Source organism: Falco biarmicus, chromosome 4 (genome assembly GCF_023638135.1).
Source record: "Falco biarmicus isolate bFalBia1 chromosome 4, bFalBia1.pri, whole genome shotgun sequence".
Classification (NCBI taxonomy): Eukaryota; Metazoa; Chordata; class Aves; order Falconiformes; family Falconidae; genus Falco; species Falco biarmicus.
In genome coordinates this window covers 106,280,964-106,308,918 of record NC_079291.1, presented here as the reverse complement: position 1 = coordinate 106,308,918, position 27,955 = coordinate 106,280,964, and the positions used below count along the sequence as shown (strand labels likewise).

The 27,955-nt window shown below is 45.5% G+C and overlaps 2 long non-coding RNA genes across 2 annotated transcripts in view; one reads left to right on the top strand and one right to left on the bottom strand.

The window, feature by feature from the left end:
• Positions 1–27,955, bottom strand: part of LOC130147904 (uncharacterized) — a 206,244-nt gene that overhangs the window by 122,843 nt on the left and 55,446 nt on the right. The window contains exon 3 of the long non-coding RNA XR_008821422.1: positions 23,224–23,435. This is a non-coding gene — a long non-coding RNA (uncharacterized LOC130147904). The remainder of the gene's footprint in view (positions 1–23,223; positions 23,436–27,955) is intronic.
• LOC130147905 (uncharacterized) lies at positions 115–8,021 on the top strand. The gene is made up of 3 exons (XR_008821423.1): positions 115–193; positions 2,240–2,347; positions 6,241–8,021. It is a non-coding gene; the product is annotated as an uncharacterized LOC130147905 (long non-coding RNA).

The window sequence follows — 27,955 nt, the reverse complement described above, 5'->3', positions numbered from 1 at the left end:
CATGCAGTGAGCTTGGTCTCAAATTAATGAGTGCTGAGTGGTACGCAATGGCACGACTGTGCTGTTAATGATGAACAAGAGCAGCAGCTGTCAGCCTCTGTAGGCAGTGCAACACCCACACCTGAGAGCTGGTCCGTGTTTAGAGGTGCTGGTGAAGAGTCACAACGTCAAAAATTAGGATGAAAATAAAATAGTGAGTGTGAGTGCGCGTGAATCTATGCTTCCCTTCTGGGTTCCAACTTGTTTCTGTTTGTTTTTTAAGTAAAACTAACAAAACAGATTTTAAAAAACAAGGCTAAACTTAGACAAAAAAGGGGAATTGGGAAAAACAGCTTTTTCGTTACTTATCATCTGATTGAAACAAATCTTGCCTTACACTAAGAATTACTCAGCCACAGGAATGGGAGCGTGGAAGGTTCTTGACTTTCAATCCTCTTTCTCTAGGAGCACACAGGAAAATGGTGTGAGCAATGCAGCCTTGAACTCTCCCCAGTAATTCCTGTAAAGGGTCTCAAACAAAGTAAGGTTGTTCTGAATGACTGTGGGATAGGAGAGAGGACAAGTGTTTCAATCTGATATATTTCAATGACTTTACCAGCCTAAAAGCTCTTCCTCTAACTGAGGCTGTGTCTGGCACAGTCTCTTTATCTGATCCTTTATCTGTACAGAGGAAAGAGTGCCAGGCCCACTGCTTCCTATGAGCATACGTCATTGTGGTTAATCTCTAACACGCCTCATTATGTCTTCACATACAACGAGGAGTTGACGTGATGCTCTACGTGTCTGTTCTCCTCTAACATCAACTCCAAAGGCTTCCACCATCACCAGCCCCACCTTGAACTGATGCCATCTCCAATGCTCTGTGAGAAATGTGAGTGTTGTCTTGCAGAAACTCACGCTGCTTCCCACTTCAGTCATAATCTAAATACTGGCTAAAATAAACAGGTTATGGCTTATATCGTCACTGCATCGTCCTGTCCTTAATTAGTTTTTACACTGGGAAACTCCCATGGAGACAGGGAGTTTGTCTTGAGCGAGGGCTTCGGGATAGGAGGAAACGTTTCAACCACCAACATCACTTGTGGGTATGCAAAGGGGACATAGTCCAGGGAAGTGATGAAAAGGTTTGTTTTGTGTGGTTTTTTTAGCTGAATAGGCTTGGCCCCACAGGGCAGGGACAAAATCTAAGGACTTTACAGAGTCCTATTAAAGCATTTGCAACAGAGCAAGCTGGCCACCCTTATCCAGAATTGAAATGGGTCTGTAGTGGAGATAATGTCGGCTTGTGTAGTCCTTGATCTCCCAGTTACCTTGCCCAGGTGAGGCTGTGTTGAAAGATGAGAGCCCCCAGCCAGAAAAACCTCTGGCAACTCCCTGCTTAAGCATACAGAGTTTTATCTTCCTCTCCAGAGGCCCCATTTCAGCTTTGCAGAACAAAATCAGCTCTGGCCTGTTTGGATAAAAGCTCTTCCAACCATCTAACCATGCCATCTCCTAGAACAAGGGCCTTCACTAGCACTGGAAGAACAATACACACTGGGTTTCCCTTCTGTCCTTTTGGATTGAACCACCAGCCTTGGGTTTCCAACACAATAGTTATCTGTACAATAGCTAGACTTCAAAGTACAAGAAAATAAGAATGTTTCCATCTCACTACTAGCCAAGCTGTCTGGACATACAAGCAGATTCTGGCTTGTGCTGGAAAAACAGAGCTCTCTTGAGGAAAATCATCCCAAGCAGCATTTTTAAGCCCAAATGCAGGTACTGAAGGTATTTATTTGGTTATTACTGACTGCTCTTGTTCACTTTGTACAAAATTTCCATTGCAAGATGCTTTCCTGAAGGCCCAAAGGATTGCTGAGCTGCCTTTAATCAAAACCTGTAGTGCTTGCATTGCAGGTGGCTAACAGTGTACAGCAACTTGCACTCGTGAATCTCAGAGGGTTTCAATATGATTTTAACTGAAGGATGTTACAAGCTCACTTCTCAACTGCACCAAGTGGAAAAGGAGGTCTGAATCAGAGCTTTGATGATGCTCTGTATAGAGATCTCCCTATGTCTGCTACATTAAAAGCACTACAGCTGGCCACCACTCTGACATCCTTCAGGAAAAGTATCTGGAACTGGGGAAAAAAACCCCAAATTGCAATAATATTTATCTTTCCAGGCCACAGCTGAAATCCTTTATGGCAGGCAGATCAACAGTTTCATGAGCTGTTGTTATCTATTTTATTTGTAGGGGTTTTCACATGAAGGCATAATAATGAAACCAAACCAAAGGGATAAAGAGAGTCAGCACGATGAACACAGCGGTTCAACCCAGTCACCTCACAGCTTGCTCCATAAGGTATTCCTTTGCTTTAACTACTTCTCACGCTTTTCACACTGGATTAAACCCTCCTGATCAGCATTTTCAGCACTCTGCCATCCCCCTGAATTCAGGCTTTAAATACCTTTGTCGATAAAAGTGGTTTGGAAGCACATCTCTGTTTGCTGGATGGGTCCTGTTCACTCACACCAGTTTAAGCATCCCCAAAAGCTGTGCAGCCCAATTCCCTCCTTGCCCTCAGCTTCCCTCATTCTCTCCTCTCCACCCGGCTTTACAGTTTGGGGTCCTGCATACTGATAGGTCATCCGCAGCTTTCAAATTATGGAATGACTAGCTACCATTTACTGCACCTGCACCAAAGAAAAACAGCGTGGCTTTTCAAGGCTGTGACTCGATGAGATGCCATGTTTTGTACGGTGCAGCTGCTCCATTGTGTAGTTTAGAAAAAAGTTCCCATGAATCTAAAAAACTATGAAAACATTTTGACGGGTCACCTACAGCAGCTTCAATTGTGTGCCATTAATGGGAATGACAGCAATACGCTAATCAAATAATCCTGCTGAGTTTAATATGTGGGGTGTGTTCTGCCTTGCAACTCTTTTATTCCTCTAATTGGCAGATGACCCAGTTATAGGTTTATGATTACAATTTTTTCTACTGCAACAATCCATCCTTTGAAATTTTAAAACCTACTGCATTGATTCCAAGTTGTAGAAATGTCCATACATTTCTACATTATCCTTTAAACACCAAACCAGAGGAGGAGCTAAAACCAAACAACAGTATTCCCCTTGAATGTGCTGGTTGGTGCCTTTAAGGTATCTCTTTTTTACCTGGAAAAGGCTTGCTGCCATTTCCAGATCTTAAAAATGATCAGACAATCAGTAGAGTGGTACCCAGGACTGTTCTCTTCAAAAAAATCCCCTTTTGGATGACATATTTTGCTCAAGTCATTCTAAACAGTTAGAAATAAAGATCAAGTACATTTTGAACTGCAACGTTACTTTAACCAAAAAGTACCCAATGCTTTGTTTTGCAAGTGCTAAACCAAGATGCTTTCCTGATTTCTGATTCATTGAGGAAAGAAAAAGGGGATGACAGGTGAAAGTTACTTTTTCAGGAAGAACGTGCAGGCAAACCCATCATGCCCAGCTCCTGTTACCTGCTGCAGCCAGGACTGATTTTTGCTGCATTAGCGTCAGATGCTGATCTCCTTAATTACAGTGAGGTCTGTTCCCTCTGTAGCTGCTTTGTCTGACTCTAGCAGGACTAACTATGGTGAAAGGCAGAATTCAGGAGGAGCTGGCATTATCCAGATCCTCAACCTACAGGACAGTTTTCACCTAGAATATTTTCACTTACAACTCTAAACAAAGACACCTAATCTACGCTCATAGCCCTGCTTTCTGGCATAGGCAGGACATGGAGAAGGTGCTTTTACCTCTTGGAGCCTTTACATTTACCTTTTCTCCTTTCTCCATCACTACCTGGTTTTTATGGGTAGACTCTAAGCTCTGCGAAGCAGGATGGATCTCTCACCATGGCAGCAGCAGTGTTGAGCTCCAAACATGGCTTTTGCTAAAATGGGTGTCAGTAAGTCATTAATCATTATAGTCAAATGTGAACATGCATTTCTTATTTTCTTTGCACTGGTAAATCTTGGTGGCCCCCCACAGGATGTTCAAACTGCCACTTGATACAGCACATGGACCAACTTTGAGAGCATGGCAAATTTTGGAGAAGTAAGGGTAGACCAAAGCTGCAACTGAATTCTTTCGCCTTCTGTCCCGTAACAGACAACACAGAAATTTATTCATTCCTTAGGACTTGTACTCAGTAGCCTCTTCATTGTAATATGATGCACTATTAAGTAAAGATAATGGTGAATGCAACTGCAGGCAGGGAACAAACGGCTATTTGGAGATAAGTCAGGCAGCTAAATAGGCCCTTATGAGGCCAGTGCCACTGAACCCAGGACTCGGATGCCCAATTAGCTGCATCACAGGCCAGAGAGTTGGCTCACAGCCTGTGTTGGAGCGAGATGGATCTTTCGTTAGCACACAGAGGAGGCTCTGATCTCTTTCATGATGCATATGACATACTTGTATGAATCCATTTGGGCTAACAAAGTGGTTATTTCAGCAGCAACATTAAGGAAGCCTGACTTACCGCTCATTTGCTGCCCATGTTCCTACACTGTCAACACAAGTTCCTCCCTTCTCGCCCTGACCACCTTTCACTTCTTTATCCAACAAGAACACCCTGCTTTTCCCCCATTGTCTCATCATTCAGCACAGGGTAACCTCAGCTTTCTATACATCCCCTACCCTTTTCCCAAGCAAGCGGCAGTGCAGAGTGACTTCCCTGCTGACAGGGGAACTGCTGTAGGCACAGATTAGGATGTTAATTACTGCTGTTCCCAAAAGTACATACTGAAAACAAAGGGAATAGGGGAAAGGAGGGGGCAGACAGCACAGAAGACATTAGGTAGGACCAATCTTTTGCTAACTAGCAATAAGCAAAAATTTTCTACATGGAGGGTCATTCAAACTGGTCTTGATATAACCCCATGGCATAAGGGCCACCCAGGTCTGGATGCAGCAGCAGTGACAAAAACATGCTCAGCATCTCCATCCCTGTCCCTGGGATCCCACCCAGCTGTCCAGGGCAGTGATGTCTCCTACAGCACAAACAGCCCTTTCCACAGAGAAGTCACAGCTCAATTCACAGGCTTTTGTGAAGGCTGATTCAGCTAGGGCTCATTCATGCCTTTTCTCGGCCGCAGGAACTAACACTTCACTCCTGGCACAGTCCCGTGGCTGTTGTGGGGGACGTTATTGCTCCGTGGGACCACAAAACGGAGTCCCTGGCTCAGTCCAATGCGCTGGGCCAAGCAGGTTTGCCCTAACAGACAGCAGAGGCTTAAGCCACTTCATTCAAGCCATCCAGGGCCTGGGGAGAGCCCTGCCCATGGAAGCACCCACATGCAGATGGTGGCTACCAGACCCTTCCACACCACCCTGAGGCAGCCTGCAAACCCAAACAGCCCTGGACCCTAAACTTCTCACACTGCTTGCTTTTTCTCTTCTCTCCTCCTGATGTCAATTCCTGGTGCAATCCCAGAAATAACATGGACAAATTCTTGGCTTGCTATTTTTGGCAGCTCCTCCCACCGAGGAAAAAGGGAGATTACACTGCGGGCTATTCAGGCAAGCTGGCACGCCGGCCACAAATACGCTTTCTAGCCCATACTGCTCTAATGATAAATCCTGGCCAAGCTGAACAGACAGTTTTGACTTCAGAGCGTGTTTGGAAGGACCAGTGCTGTGCTAGACAAACCGCCTACGCGTTTAGAAGGTGCTATTTATTTATTAAGTATATTTAATGAGTAGAAATAGAGCTGTGTGGTGGGCATGGTGACCGAGGGTGACTGGTGTGGGACGAGAGGCTGCCAGCATGTTAAAAACACACTGCCTGGCATCGCCACCTGTATTGCAAAGATAAGTAGCTGGGTGATCACCTTTTAATCTGTGTGTAATTAGCAAGAGGCAGATGTCAATTGGCAGAGATGCCAAAGACCACGAGGCTGTTTATGGACACTAAGCCACAGAGAAACCTCCTGTATCTAACCTGGAATGTCCCAAAGACGCAAGCTTAGAAATAACAGCGTGCAGCATTTCATCAGATTGCCGCAGAAGCAGCATGCTGTGTATGTATGATACATCACAGTATTCACACCCAAAAATACAGCTTTGTGTTGTGGTAGGTGGTAAATGAAAGAACATTTTGTTACTCTGGGTTTACACAGCATTTACTACATCATGGCACCGCTTCTAGGAATTTGTCTCTGGTGATAACAATAATATCCTTGGAGTTTCCCTTTTTTTTTTTTTTTTTTTTTTTAAATACAGTGCCCACGCACAACTCGACTCAAAGCAGCACAAAACGGAGGAGCACACCAAACAAGGCTGGTTTAAAGAAAATCATCAGATTTTTTTAAAATTTACAAATACTTCAATGGCAAAAAGTCTGAAACAGTCCCAAATTGAAGAAGATTTTTATGGAAAGTACATGAGATCTTTCATGCTCATGCATAATAGATAGGTTGCACCCAAACGAATCCTGCCAGGCCTAAAGAAGAAATGTTGAATCATCCCTTTCAGGGCAGTGAACCTACAATTTCATCCCAGAAAGTCTACCTCTTTCCCAGCTGAAGTTTGTTTAGACAAAAAGATAAGCTTAAACTACACCAGTTTAGATCCTCCTCTAGTTCTACTTTTCTACAAATTCCTGCACTGTTCGGGGTTAAGAATTTAATTTACCTGATCACAAAGATTCGAGATAGACACAACATTTGGATCTGGAAACAGGTAAGGATGTCCCCATAGAAGAGGCTGGCCAGCTTGTGGCTTTGATTCAGGGCCACATCTCATCATAGCTGGCATTACAGCCAGGATCAACTGTGTAGCCCCTCAAATCCTTTGTACATGCCAAAGAATCCATAACTCCAGATTCACAAGCCCTAACAGTACCACAGAAAATAATTTGTGAAGTTTGAGACCTCCAGAACCAAACATAAAACCCAGGGAAACGTAGGAACATGACAGCTGTGATATGCTGGGTTCTACTATGGAGCCAAGTTGTCACCCTGGTCCCAGCATTATGGATTAGAGCTGAAAACCCTTTCTGCTACATAAAAAAGTCTGCTACATAAAAAGTAGAAGATGTATTTCCTAGTCCAAGACCCGTTTCCTAGTCCTACCTTACAGTTCTCATACTTTCTTCAATGTAGCCAACCCAATTATGTGGTGGATGAAAGAGCAACTCTCTGCTTGACCCCAGCAAAATCCACAAAAGTGCATGTTTTGAAACCCAGGTGCATGTCATTAATCATAAAACAACTGCTGGGGGGCTTCAGAGGACAGGGTGGGAGGAGAGGAAAATCTGCAGGAGGTGGCAGCATCTGGCTCATGGGATATTGACATGGAGAAGCTACACTTTCTGATGAAAATCAAAGTCTGGCTCGTTGCCTTGACTAGCAGCCACACAGTCACCAAAACCTAACGCCATGCTTCAACTAGAGTGAAGACATAGGAATGTCTACGCTACGTCTAGACGCAGATTAAGAACACTCTGAAACACAGGCTTAAACTGAGCCTACAGCCTCTAGACAACGCAGACCCAGCCTATGCAACACCCATTTTCTTCAGGGGGACATCCAGTAAATAAACCCCATGATGTCAGGGAAAGGTGGAAGATTCTGCCAGGGCAGACGGAGTGCAAGGCTGCCAACCTGACAATACTAGTACGAAGAAAACCCAGATGTTTGTAACTGTTCATGGGCCAGAAACTCACAGCACAGCCCTCCCAGTTAGATCTTCAAACATAAATGCTTAGCCTTTGCAGTGCTTTTGAAGATGCTAGATTACAACAAACAACTGGACTGCCTCGTCGTGTTATAAAGCACATGAAGTTGCCCGACCAGGAGTACTCCTCTGTGCTACAGCAGCTACAACCTTACGGAACATTGGACCCGGGTTCCTGCTAAGGCAGGCTGCAAGGACTTCCATTTTAGTCCTCCTCTGCAAATGCCCATAACGTTCCTGAATTTTCTGAGCTGCAACTTTTCACACTGCTTTCTCTGCCAGTGTTGGCTTTCATTATTTCTTTCAAATATAAACTTGGAGCAAAACCTCTTCAGATGTTTTAAGTTACAAACGTGTGGAGAAAATATAGTTTTCTACACTAAAAAGAAAGTTTTGTGTGCAAGTGCAAGGGAGACACACAGAAGGAAAGAAGCAGGGAATAGCTCAAAAATGGCAATACTTTGAAACCTGAAACTTGGCATGGGAACAGTTCCTGACAAACTGTGTGCTCGTCTAAGTTTAGAAGAAATTGTGGTTGTAAAATAAAGCAACGAACACTTGAGAGTACGCCCTAGTGCGCAGGCAGCAGAGGACACTGTTCGGATGTAGCTGTTAAGCCACAGGGGCGGGTGGCAGGCGCATGCCCGAGGATTGTTGTTTGCATCCTAAGTAGCAATTGCAAACAAGGACCCTCCAGGTCTAAACCCAAAAGCTCCCATAGCCTGGGATAAAAAGAATAAAATAAAATAAACTGAAAAAAAACCCCAAACCCAAGGGTCTATCCTTCCAGTGCATACCAAGATATCTGAGAAATTTGGGGTGTACTAAATCAGATAGGCAAAGCCTCGAGTTTGGGCCAGCAAGCTACTAATCACTAATTCATGGCTTCTGTACCAAACAGCAGCCCAGTGCCTCTTTCATTTAAAAGCCAAAACCTCAACTGAACTAGACCTTCCTACCACTGTAGGAGTGACCTCCCATTCCACAGCCATATTCCTCCTGCTTGTAATCCTCCCCACTTCATTCAGACACAGGGGGATGCAAGGGGAGAGACAATGTCAAAGTAGGCAGAGCACAGATGGCTGTCTGGGGAGCCCCTCCCGTGGCAGGGATAACATCCCCAGGATTAAACAGGGCGAGTGTCATCAGATGTGAGTCCCAGCTCACCAGGAACAAGTAATCCCCGCAGCAGGGAACAGCAATTAGATTAGACACCTTTATTTGCATCAGGGCAGAGCTGAGATTGTTCCAAGCTTCAGCAACAGGTACAGTGAGCCCCCATGAGCACAGAGCGATTATACATTGACACTCAGAAATACTCAAAGAGTTCAGGCATCCGTCCTTGCCCCCCTCCCATCCACCTGCATGAGAAAAACAGGATGTACAAGCAATGCCAGATTAAACCCATCCATGTGTAGGGCAGCACTGGGGGTGGGAGAGGGTCAGGAATCCTGTGAAGGGTTGCAGTGAGGAGAGATGTTCCTCCTCTGGCTGTGCAAGGGATGAGAGATGCAAATCTTAAACTGGAAGAATATTCTGTCAGTTGAGACTGCAACTTGGACAACCTAGACAGACATGGATATTCCTCTGTGGACAGGTGTCCACCTGTATCTGCACGATACCGTACTTTTGCAGGTGTTGGCTGTGTTAATACAGAGCCGAGGGAGCCTTCGATCGTAGCTGATGGAGTCAGCCAGTGCAACAAGAGCGGGGCTTGTTCTTACACATCAGAGATGGAAGCTGCGTTCACACTTGGGACTAGGATCCCAGGCTGTGTAGCAGTCTACATGCTCTGGTTTTCTTCTGTTTCAACTCACACCACCTATGTAGCTGTTTCATAGATGTCCAATGTGCTCCTGTGTACAATCATACCAGTCCTATCAGTGCCCATCTTGCTCATGGAGACCTTTTCTCCTCCCACAGCACAGTTCTGCATCCTTCCTGTTCTTCTGCTATTGTTATTTCTCTTTCTCTGTCTAGCTGAACCTTGAGTGATGCATCCCCACGTAAGTGCTGTTAGGAGAATGAGTGGGGCTTAGGCAGGATGCTGGTGGCAGTTAACGCTCTGGTATACCAGCGGCCACTACTGTGATCTCCAAATAGGTGAAACTGAGACCATGCTCAACAGTCAGTGCTCATCCCAGCGTTTTACCCTTCCACTTCTCTCGTTACCCCCAAATCAACAGGTATGGTGGGAAAATAGGATAGACAACCACCGTCAACCCCAGCCCAAGGCTGAGAACTGTGCAGATGCCTTCTGAGATGTCCACCAGCTAACAGCTCCCCAAGCAGATCAGCCCGGTATCACAAAATAATGCACAAAGTGCTGATTCTGAGCAGTGCTGTTCACCCACGGATCTCACAGCACTGTCCCAAAGAAAGCAGGTAGAAAAATAAAAAAAGTAGACTTATTCCTATTTTAGGCAAGATGAAGCGCAGAGCAGCTCTGAGGTTTCGATCCAGCTGAGCACTGCTCATGGGTACTGGTACCCACGGTCCAGCCTCAGACTGTCGTGGCTTCCTCAGTCCAAAACCACACAGGCACTCCCAAGCCTTGCGGACAAGAACAGTCCCATGAAGAGCTAGAAGTAACAGCAGCTCTGATTAATTTTTATATTCAAAGTACGCACATCGCAGTTTGAACAACTGACTGTAAGAGTACCTCACAGGGCTCTGACAGCCCCCCTCAAAGTTAACCTGGGACATGTCACTTGACCAGTGAGTCTGTCTGGAAGAAGCCCCCCAGCCCTTGCCCTGCCTTCTGAACTTTCCAACAAAAGGTTCAATTTGTGTAATCTGGGAGAAGAGCTCTCTGTTTTCCCACCTTTAAAAGCTGGACCAGAACCACCAAACCCATTTCACTCGGGAAATTCTGTCTAGGCACAGACACGCAGAGGCAAACACACGAGCTGAAGCCCCCGTAAACAGAACATTTCCTTCCTCACACATACGTGTAAAATAGTGGGATGGTTTTGAACACCCTGCGTTCAGAGAGACCTTTCATTTTAGTTATCCTGGGTCAAAGCAAATAACATCACATGGTACCTCAAGATGGTTTCTTTTGGCTTTTTATACTTGGGAAACACTGAGTGCATTTTTACGGATCCAAGTAACATCCAAACAGGCACTGGCATCACTTCATATTAGTTCCATCATCCTCTGTGCTGCAAGCATGGAAAATAAAAAGCCTCAGGCACTGGGGAATGACCTGAACTTTGATCTGAAGCTAACCTGTGCAGAAGGTTGGAAAAAAAATCCATGTGCGCAAATTATATTTGCATTTGTAATTTTCCAGCCTTATTTTTTTTTCCTCCTTTTTTTCTCCTGTTCTGGGGAAAAGCAAGAACAGAAAAAGCAAAAATCCCAAGAGAACTACCACGAAGTATTTTGAAGACAGATTATTTGGAAAGGAAGTCAGAGGCACAGCACATAAAAGCCTACTCTAGTGAGATTTCCAGTCCAATTTTGCCAAATTTAGGACATTTGCATATTGGGAATTTTACAGGCATCCAAACTGGAGTTAAGTGAATACAAAACTTGTGCAATAAAACCTGAGGTGCAAGTTGAACATACTGACCTTACACAGCATTTGACCAGACCTTAAGTGCAATAGGAGGATTTGGGGAACACTTTGGTGTCAAAGAAACCAGGTAATGCAACCAACTTTTTGTGAGTTGCATTGTCTGACTATGGAAACAACTGCAGCAAAGCTGCTCTGGGATCAGGATCTTGGCAGAATCAAATAAAAAGTTTAGGTATTGGTGTGGATAACGAGAAGACACACTCAGGAACAAATGGCATCAGGATCCTGGTGCTCCAGGGCTGAACTGGTTGATGCCAGCAGGAAAATGTCTCCTTTGAAGATGGCATGGACAACCACCTCCCGGCTCAGGCACTCTAGAGCTAACAGCCCACGTCAGAAGTGGGATGTTGACAGAGGATAAGAGGGACTTTGGTAACACTATGGATTTGCCTATGTGGTGAAGGGAGCTGCGAAACAAGACTACTTTGCTGATACTTTCAATCCTATATCAAGGATCCACTGAGTGTGGCTCCTGACTCTGAGCTGCCTGGGGCAGGATAAGGCCTTATCCTACAGTTGGTGTAGGACAACCTCAGCATGACCATAAATACGTTAGAAGACAATACACAAAATTAACGCATATCTAAAGCAATCTTAGGCCCAGACACCTTTTCAGTGAGAAATTGTGCCACTGGGTGATTTTGCAGGTGATTTCTTTGATTCTGCTCAATTCAATGAAGTCAGGTGGCCACTGGCAAGCTTGAAACAGCCAATGCAGCCTCGAAGCAAGGATGAATTTCAGGATTGCCCTAGAGAGCTGAGACCACACAATGTCTCTCTTCTCCCACTGAGGACCAAACTTGCATGGCTCTGCTCCAGCCGTAATGAGAATCATGTAACTGAGATAATACCAGAGAGACAAGAGCAGCCTGGATTCACACCATTTCAGCTGATGTGTATTTTTGTCAGGGGACCGTATCTCAAACTCACACCCCATTTATTAGTTTCTCCTCTCCCACAGGAGCTATTCTGTGGGCGAAGCGGAGGAATTCACGCCAGGTCTCTTGCTCTCCCTGCTTCCCATCAGCAAAGTCCTTTTAAAGAGAAAAATCAGGCAACAGCTGGTGACGTATGCACAGGCATTTCTGCCAGCCCAGCTCTGCAAGGCAGGGATATGAAGAGGTGTGATCCTTCACTGATGGAGCTGTGCTGGCAACAATCCCATGTGTAGATATGGTTATACCAGCAAGCTTCTCCCATCAGTCCGTCCGTCCCCGTCCCCCCTCTTTTTTTTTAAAAAACAAAGATAACTTGTGTTGCGCTGTATATCTGTGTCTGCACAAAGGTATGTTTCCTCCTTTACACTGTGACAGTAGAAAGCACAGCTATGTCCAGATGAGGAAGCATTTTGTGGGCGTAACAGCCTTTAGTGTCCTATTTTGGGCAGGTGTTCACAGTGTAGCCAAGACCTCAGATTTTTCAGAATAGATGAACACAACTCAGCTTTATCCCTTGACACATCTTGACACAGCTTACTGGGAAGACATGAAGAAGGGAGGTGAAAACAGGACTTTCAGAAGTCTAGTTACATGCATAAAATGAAAAGCAACTGCATTTTCAGATCGTGTTAGTCTCAAGAAAAAGCAAGCAGTAGGTCTTACTGGTGGGGGTATGGTGGATGGACGAAGACAGAGCAGACGAAGAGAGAAATAAACACAGCTGAAAGAAATTCCGATTTCTGATCAAGGGAATATATTCATCGAATATGGCATGCGATATTTGCCCAGCTGAACACACAGCAGCAGCAGGCAGTGCGACCCACAACCGCAAAGTGAGAGAAAGCTGTTGGCAGCAGCAGTCCATAAAAAGGACATAAGCAATTAGAGTTCTTCTAAACAAGGTCAAGTTTTAGCTGCTGCTTCTCTTCCTCTATTTAAGAGTCAAGGGAGATGGTTCAAAATGATTCAGGGTGAGTTTTGTCCTGGTAAATCTCAGAGCAAGGTAGAAGATTTGAAAAGAATCTGAGCCTACCTCTTTACCACAAACTTTGCTGTTCATTAAATGTGATCTGAGCCATGACCTCAGCAAGTCCTGGAAGATTATCTTGCTGCATGCTCAAAGCAGCTTTCCTGATGGGAACTTGGTTGCTGACACTTGTTTTAAGATGCTGCTGCAATTTTCATGTCCCACCCCACAAGTCCCTGGAGCACTGAACGATAGTGTTCCTCCAGCAGTGTTGCCCCTTCCACTTCCTCTCACAAAAGGGGGAAAATATACAGCATTAGCTGCAGATAGGGACTTAAAAGGCTTTTATTTTTTAAATTATTCAAGGCAATTTAAATATCCCTCCATTTGCTGCTGCTGCTACATGAGTGGTTGATTTGTGGTTTACATCGGAGGTGGCTGGAATATAATCATCTTCAATACTATGGACATGCTTGGACGCTTGCCTCTGCATCCTCTCCCAAGCACAAACAGCCTTGCTTTCCACAACTTAATGGAAATACAACATAGCAAGGAAGTCAGAAAACACCATGTAAAGAAAGCAGCCGAGATTATTAGGTTAGGACTTCGACTTAGTATTTTAACGCAAAAACTCCTGGAAGCATCTGAGTAATCAGAGAGTCTCTCTCCCAATGTAAAAGACTCTTGTCCTCATAATCCTTGCTTCAGGTAAAAAAACATCCACCTTCAAGCTTCTGTGCTCCTCTAGAAGACAGCACAGAGAGAATACCTGTTCCTGTTGCTGCTTTTCATACTATAAATCCCCACCATTCCCCTCCAGCATGAAGACATCCATCAGAAGGAAAGTTATTTCAGATCTGACAGGCAGTCAGGGGCAGAGCAGGATTGTTACGTAAAGCATCAGTGGGAGTAAACAGGAACATTACTTATAGGCAGTAACGTTTCCATCTTGAGGGACCCTCACTCTACCACACAGGCTCTGGGATACCTCCAAGTGATTAAATACATAGATTAGCTTTTTGGCAGCTACTCAAGACTTCATACCACATACTTGCCTTTTCTCCTGTATGTTATTTTCTGTTTATGTGCGCTTCTGCCAATGCTGTCTCCTTCTATGGAACTTGCATTTAGCACATAAGGGTCTCTTCCATCTGCAGCCAAAGGATGGAGCAGCAGACATATCCTGGCTTCTGAGGAGCCCTTACAGTGTCTCAGTAAAGATTTCTCCACTTGGTACACTGTCTACTGCAATGTCATGCAACCATCACTGCTGTATTCTGGTTTGGAAGTACTCTGTACCATTTGGCATTTTTCTAACAAAACTGTGCACGATCCTTAGTGCCCCCCAGCCCCAGCCAGCACTAACTCAATGGACTGATAGTTGTGATACAGAGTGGACACAGAAGAAATTCTTTTTGGCCAAGTGAATTTTCAAACTCTCCTCGCTCACAACACAACCTCTCCTAATAACAGCATGTGAAGGAACCACAGCCCCAGAAGGAACCTTGCCGCCCAATGCATTCCCGTACTGTGCCCCTGAGAATGCATGTGTCATCTGGACAAACTCACGCAATGTTGCGAGAAAGGGACAGTGCATGCTCTACAAACAGCCTCTCAAATTGACATTCCCTAAGTCAACCCTCCCAGCTGAAAATTGGGCTCCATAAGAGATAACCAACTTGCAGGACCTTAGGAAACACCAGGTTTACTTCTCTTACAAAACATTATCCTCTTGTTGGCTGAGCACCTCTTTGTCCAGGCAGAAGAGCAATGCAAATGCTCATCTTCGAAGTCATCACCCACTGTGGCCTTCAAAAGTGAAGGCTACTTGCCATCACCCAAACATATTCCATCCTCTTAACTCATCAACAAATGTATTGGTTTTCTATCTCCTGTTTTGTGCCATGTATCACGCGTGACTATCACCAAACAAAAATTACTGCTGGAATTAATGTCTCCATACTGCACTTTTGGGAAGTGTTACATAGCCTCTTGATTCCACTCCCCAGCTCCTGTTGACTTCAAAAGACATGCACCTAACAAAGACCTCCCCCTTCCAAAATGCTGTGCACAGGAACATGGCTGGGAAGGAGTTAATTTTCTTCCTAGCAGCCCATATTGTTCTGTGGTTTAGATTTGTGACTTCATTAGTGTTGATAACACACCAGTGTTCTAGCTCCTGCTGCACAGTGCTTGCAGAGCGTTAAGACCTTCCTTGTTTCCCACTCTCCCCCTCCAGCAAGTAGGCTGGGGGTGGGCAAGAGGCTGGGAGGGGACACAGGTGGGACCAAAGGTAGCCATCATTCAGAGACGGGCTGGGCATCAGTGTGCTGATGGAAGGTGGTGAATGACTGCCTTTGCAGGACTTGTGTCCTTTCCTCTCCACCCCCACTTATTTTCCTTCACTTATTACACTGTCTTGACCCAGGAGTTTCTCTCACTTTTGCTCTTCCAATCCTCTCCCCATCCCACTGCGGGAGGGGTAAGGAAGTGGCCAGGTGAGTGTTTAGCTGCTGGTAGGGGGCGATCCGCTACACCCTAAACCCCTCCAAAAGTACATTTTCAGGCTAATCTTTACTGGGCTTAACTATATTTTGTAATCACAGTTAAAACCACCCTGTACCAATCAACTCCCTTTAGCTATGTCTCAAATTGCCCTGCATTCTGATTTTTTTCAGATGTCTCAGTCACTTCAGACTTCAGAACGTGCTAATTCAAATAAATGTTAAGTAAAGACACGTAAGGACCTAGAACACATTACACCTGTAAGGAATCACAGTACTTTTCAGAAGCTTTCTAGACCTCAACCCTTGAAGTTTAGAAGGTAAAGCTGTGGGTTTGGGGTAATGGCATTTGGGCTGGATTTGGATTCCCCAATCCTGCCCCCTAGAAGTCCAGTCTCCCCGAGGCACTGAGGAAGCAGAGAAAGGAAAAAGCAACCCCGGTCCATCAGCTTTCTGTGCAGCTCTCAGCTGTGCCCATCTCTGGATTTTGTTCTCAAGTGCTGAAACATTTCAGGCTGTTCAGACAGGGAGAGCTGTGCTTTTGGAGGCTGTCCAAACCATCCATTAGACTTCTCTTAGCGAATAAATTGTTCTGCTTGATTTGTGGGCAACGCTGCTGTCTCTGAAGGGAGTTAACCAGAATGTAACCAGGACTAGTGCATAGTGCTACACAAGCAACTGGGACCAGTTTGATCAATACTGAAACAAACAGCATGAATTTTATTCCAACTGAAATGTAAGTTAATTGAGTCCTGAAAAGTAGCTTTTAGAGGCAGAGAGAATGCTTCTGCAGGTATGCGACCACCCCTGAACCCCGCATTTCACAGCCTTCTCTATCATCCTTTGCACTATTTGTTATCCTCATTTTCTCCACCAGCTTGTCAGAGACACCAGGTGATTATCACACACACTTGCCCTGCTTTTCTCTGACCCCATCAGTGACTGGCAAAATCTCAATCTTAGACCCACCGCAAGAGTTACTGCATTTCACACAGCCTCTCTCCATTGTAATACTGCTACAGTGCTCCTCCGAGCAAGCTCTGGGACACTAACGCTTCAAAGAGCTACACACCAGCTCAATAGCTCTGAGATAAAAGAAGCAAAGGCTGTCAGGTTCCCTCAGGAGCTGCTGCCTGACCAGCTTGAGCACAAAAGGCTCATCACCAACAGCTCCAACTACCATCATTTAACTCTCACGGTCATTCCTCATCACTGGAGGAATCAAAGTGCACCGAGTTCCTGTTCAGGGTCCCCATCACTCTATCCTCCTCTTTCTTCTGTCTCGGCCATGCACAAGGCCCTCTTCTGCATGGTGGGATGCAACCCATGTCTGTTGACCCTTAAACTCACCTGAAGAGTCTGCAACTCAGGATGACAAGCATTTCATTAGCAGTTCTCTCAAAGGGTACAAAGATAACAACCAACATGAACAAAGTAGCTGAGCTTGCAGAGCAGGCATCATGTCTGCTTCACCCTGGTTTGCCCACAGAAGCATGAAGAGGCCCCTAACAGCCCAAGGTGGGGACGTGCACATCTACAAGCCCCCACCAGTAGGAGCTATGCACATAAGTCAAGCAGGAGAGAGCTTAGTCACCAGCATAAGAGCTAGCCGTACTTCTGGAAGTATTTGTGAGCAGCTATCGAGCCCCAAATGCCAGACCTCAAAAGCCAACTTCATTTCAGTCATGAAAATTTTGAGGACCTCCATTAAGGTTATTCAAGGTACATCCTTTTCCCTCCAGAATAATCAAATGCATATCTGGCCTACCATCCACAGTGCAAACAGTACCCAAACGCTTCCAGTGCTGACAAATATATTCTTCCATCATTGCTCAATTGCTATTTGCTCAGTTTAGCTCCGAGTGTATTATAATAGCATTTAAAGACAGAGCCAGCCCTCAAAAGCAGATGAATATGAAATTAACAACAGAGGCATTTTCACTCTGAGGTCTGGATGAGAGCATAAAATAACTGAACTTTGTTCCTGTGGATTATTACATCATCCGTCCCCTCTTTGACTGAAAATATTTCTGTTCCTCATTCCAGCCCATCTGTTCTTCCGAAAACTCCTTCTCTCTATTTATTTGAAAAACAATTAACTGGAGGCAAAGGCGCTTCCCCCCTGCCCCCTCCCCGAGGAAAGTATGTTCATAATTAAGCAAAGAACTTTGCATGTTTATTCCCGCTAGTGCATGTGCATGCATACACACGTGTGTGCACATGCCTATTTTTAGTTACACTGTCAAAATCTGCCTAACATTTCACAGCAAAGGAGGTCTTTTGACCCGAAAAAACACATCATTATTTCTAATTAGGAAATAAAGAAACAGAATTGTCAAAAATATCTCACTGCAGGGGAACTGTGCTGCGAGATGACAGGACTTCTCCCTGCTGTTGTGTTTTCTTTAGCTTTAATTTACTTTGGTGTGAAAACTGAGCCTAGTGAAACTCATCAGCCAGCAGGGAAAGTAAGAAGGGGGTTCAGACAATGGTGCTGCCCTCACCTTCCTGTGTGGGTTAGGAAAGGTATTGTGGATCTTCTCTTCAGATGAAAAAGCGCACACCTCCAATAGAGGTTCACCTCATACAGCACAACCTCACCCACCTGTACTGCATTCAGGCTGTCTCTGCTACTGCACCTTTTGTTGCACTGGAAGGAGACCAAGCTGAAGCAGTATGAACACTTTCTATCAGTGCAACCCATGCCATCAGTATACAAATTATTTCCACTAAGACAGTTGAGCACACCTCTAACAAGAGGTATCCTAACTGTTGCCATCTATAATGGGGAAATGCCACATTCCCCTTTGTATTATCCTTCCTTGTTAAAATCATTGTGGAAAAAAACCCACTAATTCACCACTTGCCGGTAATGAGGTGGGTCTCAACTGAGTTCGTGGCCTCAGGACACAACTTTAGCACACACAACAGCATAAGCCTGGGAAGAGAGCTACACTGCCCTGTCCCCAGGAACAACACCCACAGGCCTGCCAGGCCATTGGGACACAAATACTCTGATGAAATCCTAAATGACTCAGGGCTGAGCTCGTTTGAAACAATGGCTACAAAACCACACACGAAGAGGAGAAATCCCCTCTAATGACTGCACTAATGAATTCTCAGAAATTGTCAGCTGAGGGGAAATGTATTTGTACTGTCTGACAGATGGAAATCACTTGGGCAAGGCTGCCCCAGTGACAATTTTCTCCTCTGGCAGAGCAGACCTCCAGGATGTGCCTTTACACCTTGGAGGAGGTGTGGAGGACCCAGCAGAGTGCACAACCTTACCCATTCAGAGCTTCCTTAGAGGAGCTCATTTATTTTTCCCAGAACAGAGGACAGGCTATGTAAGTTCAGAGACACTTGCTCAGGTTTTCCCTTTCAGCTACACCTCCAAAGCTAGACAAGAAATTCTGCTACATGGGACATGACACACCACACAATAGCCCAAACTAGCAGGGTTTCTAGGTAGAGTTGGACAAGATCATTCATTCTTCATGCTCACCATACCCTTGGTATCTCTGTTAACACCCTTAACATCTACCTAATTTGGTCTCTGATCTACTTAAATATATACCGGGCCCACTAGCAGTTGTATTACAAGGAACTCCACTGATGCAAGTCTACTTTGCTGCTTGTGACGTATCAAAAATTGCCTCTTTCTAGATACAGGGTCTATTCATGTGTTTCTGGGTTGAATCCACACTTGGTTACACTTTAAACAGAGAAGTTTCAGTGCAACTACTGAAAAGATTATGGTATATAAGACTATAAAAACCTGAGCAGCAAACCACTGAGGGTTTGAAGCACTTGAAATCTGTATAGACATGGTACACAAAGAATGAGGAAGAAAACAGGGATTCAGAAAGATGAGATCACTGGACGTCTGGAAGGAAGTGCTCTCCTAGAGTATGCAACCCACAAATCCCTGCAAATATAAAGCAAAAACCAGGTTCAAACTTAAACCTTTCCCAGCAATAAAAGGAAAAAGACCTATGACTCATATTCTGAATGAGGCCACTGAAATTCCAAGTAAGAGGCAAGTATGTCCACCTTCAAGCCATCATGCACCCATTTTTTCCCAGTAAGAACTACTGAGCAAATCTTACCCAAACTCTCAGAGGGATTGTGGGGTGCAGAAGACGTGCTTCTGTACAAATGTACCTTTTAGTACATTTTGTCAGCCTGTCTGTGAAAGGGGCACTTAGCACTTCATTAGCCACCATGCAAAGCCCTACAGACTGCTGCCAAGATGACCTGCTAGAGTCTAGTTTGACCTAAGTGCTAGTGACAACATTATCTGGCGGGATCGCTCATCTGTGACACACATTTCCCAAGTGCAGAAAGAAAACCCACACTACTGGCTTTTAGAAAAAAAGAAAACCACGCATCAAGCAATATGCTTTAAGTCTGCATTCATATTGAGAATGAAATGGGTTCATCACGTCCTGCTTTATCCACAGGGGTTCAAAATGCAAGTGGTTTGCCTTTCTTCCTTTACCTCTTTTTGATGTTGTCAGAAGACTCCATTAGCTACGCTCAATCCATTTAGCTCCATAAAGCAAAGCGGCTGTGCTCACAACAAATTTCATTTCCCATACAGAATGAAACAGATCTTGCAAAGAGTATTATTTCAGAGAACAGAGTTTAAAGAAAGTACTTGTCTGCAATCTGTAGGCACCACAAGTACAGACAGAAGCCTTGTTTTTGTTTCACAGCAATTTATTGGCACAAAAGATCTAAGAACCAGGCCTTTAAACTTTTAAATCTGAAATACCCAGCTTCCAGGTAAAATTATTTGTATAGAGACGTTACTGTCCTTTCCTACTGCGGTCCACAGGAATACTGCCCTTGACTTTAACAGGAGCAAAGCAATCTGGTAGTCAAGGAAGATGCTCTTCTTCAGATACAACATATACGCGCAAAATATGCTTCTGTGTCCTTCAGCATGAAGTTTCCCTTCCCAACTTGTGGCATTAAAGCATTACATTGATTTGCCCCATTTGTTTTCCCAGCTCACTACACCCTGTTGGAGGGTGTCCTGCACTAGGCAATAATGCCTCCAACTTCCAGCACAGCACCACTCTGGATGGATCACGTAGCCCAGACCAGAGCTAAGTAATGCACAATGGGAGAGGGTATTTTCTTCCCTTCCTGCTTGTCAGTTTCTTCATCTTTCTACTTGCCCCTGGATAGTGTTACTAAACACTGACAGTTTTTCAAGCTCGGCCAGAATGGGCACAACCGATTTCCCGATGACTTGGAACCCATCCAAACCGTCCATTAGCCACGAGTTCACAAACTGATACATCTTCCAAAAGGCTCCTGGGCAATGCTATTGTTTGTAAAAAGAAGTTAACTTCAGGTAAATGAAAATAAGATTTACTGCTTAGGACAGGTTGCATGCAGTAAATAACTCAGAATTTATGAATTGTCATCTGGAAGACTCCATTCATCTGCAGCAATAAGGGGCCCTTGGACCACTCAGCACGATAGCTCCCCATTAAATCACTGTTATTTATGTGCATTGCTGTAGGAGGCCTGCATGTGGATCACGTCTCCACACTGCTAGGTGCTACCCAAACACTATGTCAGGTCATCACAGTTACATTATCCTGATAGTGCTGGTTGATGTGGCCCTGAGTAAGAACTCCTACTAGCATCTCTGCCTACACCTCCCCTGCCATCTGCTTCATTAGCAGGTGATGTAGAGCATTTGTGAGCCAGACAGGTAGCTCATTCTGGGGAAGGGGCTGGTGAGTAACCCTCAGTTCCTAGTCACAAGGCTGAGTTCTTGGTGTGGTGATCACCAAAGCACACCAAGGCCAGAAAAGAGCCCCAGAGATGACTGCCATGCAAGACCTTCCCTCCCCGCTGCTCCCTCCAACTAGCTGCTGTGGGCTCTTCAAGGCCAGGCTCATTGCTATCCGGCAAAAAATACAGTACCCAAATTCAGAGACCTGCTCTTTCCCCTTGGCACAGGGCTTCTGGCCTTGTTCCCCGACTCCACTGTCTTCTCAACGGCATCAGTCCTGAGCAGCAAGAGGTCCCTACCATCGGCACTTACATGGATCTACAGAGGCTCCTTCCTACCATTGTTATCTGTGTTTTCACTATTACTGAATTCCCTCCAGCACACAGAGCCTGTAACACTGCATTGCCAATGCAGGATGGATTTCTCACTCCTACAGATCTTGCCAGGCCCTCATGATTCACTATGTACAACCGTTGTCTACAGTGCATGTCCCAAATACACCTTGCAGCAAGGGCTAGTAGCGGCACATCTCAGGCTTGATGTTAAACCAGAGCCCTAGGGTTTTGCTGTTTCAGATCCCTCGGTTTGTCCAACTCCTATGATCTTTCAGCAGTTTCACACACAACTTCCAGAAATATCTTCTTAATAACACTCTTGCAAAACAACCTCAAGGGACTGAGTGTCACAAATGACTGAGCCACCATCACTCCCAGTGTGTGCAGCCCATGAAGCTGAGCCATCTGCTTCTCAACACTCTGAGCAAAGATGACCCTTCAGAAACTCTCCACCCTAGGACCTGCTAGTAGTGTATGGTGGAGGGGAAATCTTTGCTTCATGCTTGTGGGTTTTCACATCACGGTCAAAAAGAAATTCTGAGTCCCCATCTGTTTTTCAGCATAAGGCATTGATTGTCTGTGGCAAGGGTGGGGGTGTTAATATGGGACAGAGACATCCCTATGAAACAAAAGCTGTTTACAATTACCCAATACCACGTCATATTAAACACTGTTACCGCCAACAACACATCTAGATCAGGGTTGATTGTGGTCTGGTGTATGTCTTACCCCTCTGCCCCCTCCTAGAGGCTTCAAACCTGACTCAAACTTGCAGATATTTACATGGTGGGTGAATAACCACTCAAACAATACGAAAATCACCATGAGCGAAAGTACTCTGAGCCAGCAGTGGAGAAAAGTCTTTTACCAAACCCACACAAAGTGGAGAATGCAGGAGAGAAGCAGTGCCAGGGTGGCTAGCACCATCCGGGTGAAAACGGTACCCTCAGATGCAGAAGCGGGTTGAAATCTTCCCTTCATTTACACCCAACAGGGAGACCTGTCTGCACACACAGGCTACCTGCTACCAATTCTGCTGCACCAGGGACAGCAGCGGTGCAAATTTCATCAAGGCTTGATCCAGACAAAACAGAAACCCATCTAAAAATAAAATTACTGAACTGAATTGACATTCTTTTTCTGAGGTTGACAAGGTTTAACTAACAGGTTGATTATGCCACCAACATTACACACAGAGGTATGGAAAATGCCAGAATTTCACTCATTTTCTAGGTGTTATTTGTAGTAGCAGGCAATTCTTAATAACCACTCAGAACCACCCAGTGCCTAATTGTAAAAATAGTTTCACAGTTATTTGTAGGAAAAAATAGGTGATTTCAAACAATCTTTCAAAGCTGAAATTCAATCTCACAGACCAGGAGTCACGAATATCCAAAGTTACCTAGAAAGAAATATTGAGAAGAAAAGAATGCTTGAGCAGCTCACCTCCAAAACACTGCGGTTTTCTCCATTAGCTACACTGGCACCAGTACAGGCTCCGCTTCACGACAGAAGAGTTGAGCATCACGCAGCAACCAGAGCAAAACCAAGCAGTCCCTGGAGGAGCTACTGGTCTGGTGCTTGGGAGATGTGGGTTTCCTCTTCTGCTGCTAGCGCTGCCGCTCCTACGTGCTCTCAGCCAGCCATCCTCCTTATTTCTGTGAAGAGAAAAGGAAAAAAATCATGTCTCGCTGGTCATCTCGCCTGGTAAGAGCTCAAGCCCCTTGGAGCAGGGCTATCTTTCCCCATGTGCTCTGCCCAGCCTGGATGGCCACTGCCAGCCAGAGTCTTAACCCCACAAATGCTGATGGAGCAGTAAGGATGGCTGCTAAGTAGCATATACCTGTGTAGACAGAGACACAAAAGGGGACCCCCGGCCACCAAACATGCCTGTGTTTCCTTGGCAGCAAGGAAACAGCATGGTGAAGAGTTCAGGCTCAGATGCATTAATAAAATGCCAAAGGGAAGCCCAGCTACTAAAAGACCTTTTTGGAGAGGCCGCTAATCTCACATCCCGATTTACACATGTCCATGTTCCTGCTCCCCGGGACAGCAGTCACAGACTTTGCTTTTAAGCCCTCAGCAAGTTTCATGTTCCACCAAAATAATATATTTTGTACACATTATTACCAGCTTTTAACCTCAGAATCCTGATCCAAAAACCGCATCTAATCAGTCCTACAGTTTTAAAAAACCTCCAAAATATGGCCAGGCGAGTTACTGACATACAGAGAGGCGCTGCCTTGGCATGGCCTAGAGGGCCTCGCCTCACCGCCCGCCATTGCCACAGCGCCACAAACGCATCGCCACCCGCCACCAGGCAGCGAGCTGGTGCTGCCACACGGCACGAGGGGCCCCTGGCTTCGACAAAACCTTTGCTTTGTTACAGCAGCTTGAATGGAAATTTTGGGTGGGATCATAACACCTCGCAGTACCTCTCCAAGGGATGGGGAACGAATCTTTGGGACAGGTGTCAGGGCCTGTGTTTGGCAAGCGTTCCTCTCACCCACGTGCCCTTCAGCCAGCTTCTCTTCAGAGACACAGAGGTCTTGGCTACTACAGTTTGACGGTGGCTGCAAACTGACTAAAGACAACTATGCTGGTAAGGCTTTTCCAGCAAGGATGGAGGTGCTCACAGGCACTGGCCAGCCAGCAGACACAGCAGCATAGCACCAAGATACGGGAGCTGAGAACAGCTTCTGCCATTCACCCAGCAAGCTCACAACTGTTTTCCCTCTTTGGCAGGTCTTACTGAAACATTAACAATCTCTGAGCAGTCCCATTCTGCTTCCATGTTGGGATTAAGCCCCAAGATGTGCAGAACCCATGAAAATCACGTTGAGAAACTGAGGTGGCCATATTGCATCTGTTGGCTGAGAGGCCCAGGATCGCTGAGAGCTCCTGCTCGGGGGCCAAGAGACACCAGTGACTCACTGGGATCTCTACCACAGCAGACTTGATTGATCGATTTACTATAACAAAGGATCTTGTGTTTATTGCATTTAACATGGGCCAAAGTCTTCCCTGCATACATTTCAAATTTGAGTCCAACAACTGCAGCTAAGAAGAGTAAGTGTTCTGCAAGTATCCAGTCACCTAAAATTTACAGGAGTGAAAAGTATGTGCTGGCATGATCACCTCTGCGTTTGGTCTCTAATAAGCTGAACCTTGTGTTGTTTTCAAACCCTCTCCCAGCCGGCAATAACACAATGCAGGACACGTGTGTTCCAGAGGGCTGGGTGTCCCCACAGCACCCACTGGGGCAAGCTCTCCAGCCCAGTCTGTGCCAAAGCACCCACACAGGACACAGGGTTCCTCCTGAAGTGAGACCAGATAGGTTGTGAATGCCTTTCTGAAATGCTTTCAGGTAAGCTGATCCTCTGCCCTGCTTGACTGTCCCCTCTGAAGGTGTGCTTAAAGTGTCAGACATGTACATTTATGCCTGCCCAGTCTATATCCCCACAGGTTGTCCTATACTTTTTCAGGTTCCTCTACAGGTCCTGAACAGTTTTGCAACATTTGCCCCTAGGAATCACAAACCAGCCCCACATCTACACAGCTGCTACTCTCACCTGGTATCATGGCGCAGGGGTGCCCTGACAACACCAACATGTTCCTCCCCAGAAGCACCCAACTGGAGGCTTTTTGTTAGAAAACTCCCCTCGCTCAACTTCCCCTTGCTCTGCCAGCCTCCTTACTCGTTCCCAGATGGCCTTTCCCCACTGCCCCCATATTCTTCTCCCACTTCCCGCCCCATCTTGTTTCTCTTTGCAAGGCCCTTTTCTTTAGAAATGACACAATTTCCCTTTGGGGGAGATGAGCAAGCAGGGCTTGGCTGTTGCGTTTGGGATCCCTTGGCAAGGAGCAGTAGGTGGGGAAAAGAAATAATATATAACTTCTTGTGCTCAGTGTGCCCTCTGAACACGTGCTCCTTGCATGGGCAGTGGTAAATCACACTGCCTTCAGTGCCGCTGCTCCACACTGAAGTGTCACGTCCTTCATCAAACATGGGCCTGCAGCCACGTGGTCTGCGTGTCCTTCTGCACATCAGCTCCTGTGCTTGCCAGCCCTGCGGCACACACAGGCACCCCCCCAGGACCTCCAGGGGGAAAAAAATACTGCCAACACCTGTTCCTTTTCTTATTCCAGCACTTTGAGAAAATAAATACAGAGAAATTAACACTACCTGAAGCCACAGGGAAAGGGAATATATGAGATGAGCACAGAGAGAATAGCTGCAAGACTGTAAAGAGAACTAAGGAAAAATGCCTTGTTGGGACAGGTTTTCCATGGGATCACAGCTGTTGGAGCAGCACTGGACTCGGGGGGGAAGGATGATTGTGAGTAAAGGGTTCATTTCCTTCCCAAACTTTTTATTTTTAGGACTTATTACCATAGTGATGTGTCAGGCCATCTCTTCAGGTTAAGGTTTTTCACCCTTTCTCCTGGGAAACCATTCCTTCTATCAGCAATGCCCAAGGCCATGTCTCCATCTGGCTTCATATCCCACAGCTTTCAGTGAAGCTACAACAACCACCAGCAGCAGATCTGCTCAGCCCACCCCTAAGCTTTTCTTAACTTCTTCTGCTGCCTCTTACACTAAAGCCCACTCAGGCTAGAGCTCCTCTACCTTCGAAGTGCCTTGCCCCTTCATGTGCTTGAAAGTACCTTCAAACTTTTCAGCACTTCAGCAAGGAAAATTTAGCTGTTGTAGCCGCTCCTTCAATCCATCCCACTCTCGCGTACTCGGTCTGGTATGGAGCCTCCTGCTCCTACACATTTTTGAATACTTAACTGAAGCAAGCAGAAACCTCAAGATTTCTGAGGTGGGATCGGGGCTGGCACAGGATGTAGTCAAAGAAACCAGTGGATTAACAGCCATTAGGGAACCTCAGCCAGGCTTCAAACATAAAACCCAATACTTCCTGCGTGGCTGAGGAGCACATGCCTGAGGGACAGTACCCCTTTATGTGCTCCCAGACACGATGTGTGCACTTGGGCCTTGAGAGTCCAATAAGCTTCATTCAGCGGGAGCAAAAAATAGACAAAGATAAAATCAAATATCATGACATTTTCTCAGCGTTTCTAGTCAAACAGAAAATTAAACAGGCTCAGTATTATTGCCAGAATGTTAATTTATGCACCACTTTGGGGAAAACAGACTCAGGCACACGCAGAAGGTCAGGTTTAATGCTGTTATTAGCTGGCCCCTCTTTCCTCCTAGAAATCCTCACAGAGCTACTTCCCAGTCAAAGGGGGAATATTTAACATGGAAATACTTAACTTTATATGGGAGAGGAAAGCGGGAACATTTCAAATCGCTCTGTGACAGGCAGGGAACTGGGAGGGCACTCTCTACCCCCAGTCACACCAACCTCTGCGCATTCATGCAACAGCTTCTGCATATAACAGTGTCAGGGATACACTATACCGGTGGGTTTTGTTGTTTGGTTTGGGTTTTGGGTTGGTTTTTTTGTTGTTGTTGTGACACTAAAATCTATTATCCTGTGCCATGAAATAGGCAGCAGGAGAATTTACCCTCTTCAAATGTCAAAGGTTGAATTCATAAATAAAACATTGAATCTGAATCAAAGTTCTAATAATGTGAGTTAAAGAAGAAGAGATATTTCTACATTGTGCTCATTAAAGCACTCTGTGGGAGGGCAGGAGAGGTGGCTTAAAGACCGTAGCTTACAAGTGATAAAATATTTCTACGTTTGACCCTTGCCCCAGGCTTCTCGAAATCAGGTTTTGTGCCGCATCTGTACATTGATGCGTATGTGGAAATCACATATGACCTTTAGGCTAGAAGTCTCCTCCTGTGGATTGAAGTCCCTCTTTTCACACCATGCAGAACACAGCCAGCAACGTTAAACTGGTGCTGGCTGCTCTGGCAACACACATAGAGGAGAGCTGGGTGCAGAAAGGAGGGGAATTTGGAAAAAATGCCAAATTGTCCATCTCCACAGGAACCAAACAGCAGCTGCAGCTGTGAAAATGGATCTCCAAAACCACCAGCATCATTAGAGGATGAGTGAACCCTCCTTCCCTGAAATCATACCACACACAGCCTGTGACCACCCTGGTGTTACCAGCTTACTGTGAACAACAGCTGATGTGCAGGTTCCCCACTGAGCTGTGGTAGTTCTGGACAGATTTTGGTTCATCTTTCTGAGTT